The sequence below is a fragment of the Bidens hawaiensis genome, unplaced genomic scaffold (assembly GCF_021521415.1).
Source record: "Bidens hawaiensis isolate Kalapana, Puna unplaced genomic scaffold, B.hawaiensis_p1.1 tig00003244_1, whole genome shotgun sequence".
Lineage (NCBI taxonomy): Eukaryota > Viridiplantae > Streptophyta > Magnoliopsida > Asterales > Asteraceae > Bidens > Bidens hawaiensis.
In genome coordinates, this window is record NW_027491178.1 from 2,417,786 (window position 1) to 2,421,023 (window position 3,238).

The 3,238-nt window shown below is 33.7% G+C and overlaps 1 pseudogene; it reads right to left on the reverse strand.

Moving 5' to 3' along the window:
* Positions 1-314: 314 nt before the first annotated feature.
* LOC143622915 (putative indole-3-pyruvate monooxygenase YUCCA4) lies at positions 315-2,821 on the reverse strand (annotated as a pseudogene).
* Between the last annotated feature and the right edge of the window lie 417 nt (positions 2,822-3,238).

The following is a 3,238-nucleotide window of genomic DNA, read 5'->3' on the forward strand; positions in this document are numbered from 1 at the left end:
CATTATTAATATATGATTTTACATAGTAGAGAATAAAATGCAAATAAAACAAATTGATTGAGGACATGAAATTCAAGAGTAAATTACAAAACTTGTTAATGTACAAATTAAACCCCACCACCACCACAAAAAACATCAGAAATTTTGAACAACCTAAAAGACAATGTTTGCTGGTAAAACATTTGAAAATAAAAAAAACTAACCCTTGTTAGTAAAGTACCACAATTCCCTACACCAACTAAATAAAAATAAAAATAAAAATAAACACTATTTTATCTCTCTTTTGATTTCATTTTTATTCCAATATCAATACATCACTTTGACCCTAATTCGTGCTTAGAATCACACTTCGCAGGCTCCACTGACGTGTAACTTCGTTAGCAATTTTAAGTGCATCACATGTCGTGCCAAGAAGACCTCTTCGAGTAAACCCGACGGTATACAACCCGTTCTCCCCTTTCCATCCATTTGGAAAAGGCGTTTTCGGCATTCCATCATCGGTAAAAAAATCACTTCCCTGTATTGTGGAAAAAAAATCATTAGAACATAAAAATGTAAAAGTAAATTTTTATACTAAATAGTGAATAAGTGCACATATGATTAAAATATGTGGGTCCTACTCAATGACAAAACTTATTATGCAGGACAAAATAATGAGATCATTATAAGCTCAACACGTTTCAATTCGGATTCTTTCTCCAGAAAACATCAGAAAAAGAATATTTTTTATGCTTATCCTTATTCCAGAACTAAAATTACCATAACCAGAATAGTAGTGCTATTATGATTTATACAATGCGCATCCAAATGTGTACATTACTCTTGATTTAGAAACTCAATTTATATCATGACGTAAGTTCTTAAAAACCATTTTATGAAGGAAAAAAAAGATACAATATGAGAGAGATATAATCATGAAAATAGTTTATGATAGTAACTTATCATAAGATGACAACAAAAATGTTAAGAGATTGAGAATCCTCCAAACAAATGCTACCAGTTTTTCACCTTTTTGCTCACCAAAAACCATTTTGTAGGCTTCTTAATGTGTAAGGCTTGGAAAGTGATGTGAGATTGATAATAAGATAAAAATAATTAGATAAATTTCATTTAAAAAACTAAAATAATCATTTTAAGAATATATTTATGTGACCCCCCTTTGCAAAACATATGTATAACAAAAAAAAGAATGACAAATATTAAGATATTTGATAACTATGAAGGTAAATAAAATAAATAAATGTTATTTTAACATATTACTATACCTAAAATGATTATTATGATGAATTTATTTTTATTGTAGAAAATAGAATTAAAAGTAATTGTTTCATTATTGGTGTCATGAAATCTACCTTAAGCCAAAATGGCACATTGCTCTTGTATCCTGTTGCCAATACAATAGAGTCAAATGCAATCTGTTGACCATCCATAAATTTGGCTCCATTTCTAGTGATTTCTCTCACTCCTTGCTCCACAACCTACAAACATTCCAATAAATCACAACAAAAGTTAAAATATATTTGCATTGTACAACTCATAAACCTATGTGTCAGGGAATCTTTCGATAGCTACCTTGATGTTACCGGATTTGATTAGAGATAAAGCTCCGGTGTCTAGCACCGGTGTCTTCCCGGTCGCATTTTTGAGCTCAAGGGGTCCGGTTTTCGGCCTGCGTAAGCCGAGTTTTTCGGTGTTTCCTAGTGTTAAATTGGCCATAAACAAGATCATTCTATCCACCACCCTTAGAGGTAGCCATTTAAGAAGCACCATAGCTATTCCAAATGTTGTCAATCCAAACATCTCTCTAGGTAGAACATGAACCTACAATTGCATTAAAAGTTTAAAACAATATAACTAACTCCAAAAGTCAAAACACTTAATTAAAGTTCAATGTACTAACTTTTTAAGCATGTGTTACACAACTACACATACTTATTTTTCAAAAACTATTTGACCAAAATTTTCTTAAACATAAATAATAAAAATACCCATTTTTAAAAAGTGAATTAAAAGGCAAATGGGATTGAGTTTTCCATATAAAAAAATAAAAATAAACCAATGATACCCTAATCATCAAAATAAACACAAGATGTTATCATTTTTAGTTTCTTTACTCGAAACAGTCACATGACAACAACTTTACCGTTCCTTAACTAAAACCAAACCGAAAAGAAGCGTGTGATGATTACAAACTTACCGAGTTTCTAACCACCATAAAAGGGTTTGCATTATACCGGCAAAGGTCCAAACTAACCTCCATCCCCGAATTTCCACAACCAACAACCAAAACCCTTTGACCCTTAAACTCACAACCACTTTTATACTCACTTGTATGCCTAACCACCCCTTCAAACTTCTCAATCCCTTGAATCTCCGGCACCACCGCCTCCGCATTCTCTCCGGTAGCCACCACCAACCACCGTGACTCATAAACACAATCTTGTGTCTCCACTCTCCAAACATTGCCTTCAAAGTCAAACTCAGCATTAGTTACTGACTGGTTAAACTTTGGCTTGATTTCAAAGTGGTCAGCATAAGCTTCCATGTAGGAAACAAACTGTTTCTTGGAAGGGTATTTTGGGAAACTTTTAGGGTACCCGAATAATGGAAGCTCACAAAACTGTTTAGGAAGATGAAGCTTTAACCGATCATAAGTTTTGTATTGCCATAAAGATGCAATGCAGTCACTTCTCTCAAGAACAAGAGATGGGACTCCGTTTTCCTTAAGGCAAGCTGCAACAGCTATACCAGAAGGACCAGCACCCACAATAATCGGACCAGCAGATTTCATGACAAGTTTATTTTGTTCACAAGAACCCATTAATAATTTGTAACAAAGAACAAAACCCAGAAAGGAAATTGAATAAAAACAATGGTATGATATGTTTTTGAGAATCTTGAAAGCTTTTGGAGACTGGGAGTTTAAGAGGGTGTTGTTGTTGAGTGAATGGAAATGTGTTACTGACGGTAGTTAAATGTGGACAGAGTGGAAAATATGGAGGCGTGTAAGGTTAAGGAAAGGATTTGGTTCACTTTCTCAAGGCTCTTTCTTCAAAGGCTTTTCAGTGCAGAGAAAAAGGGGATTTGAAGTGAAGTGAAGTGAAGAAAGGAGGGAAAGCTATAAATACATTTATGTGGATGACTGTGTGTAGTTGAGTTGAATTTATAAGCCAATTTCACCTATCTCACTTCTCATGCCTATCACCCTATTGGTGGGAATAGGTAGCTTATTTTTATT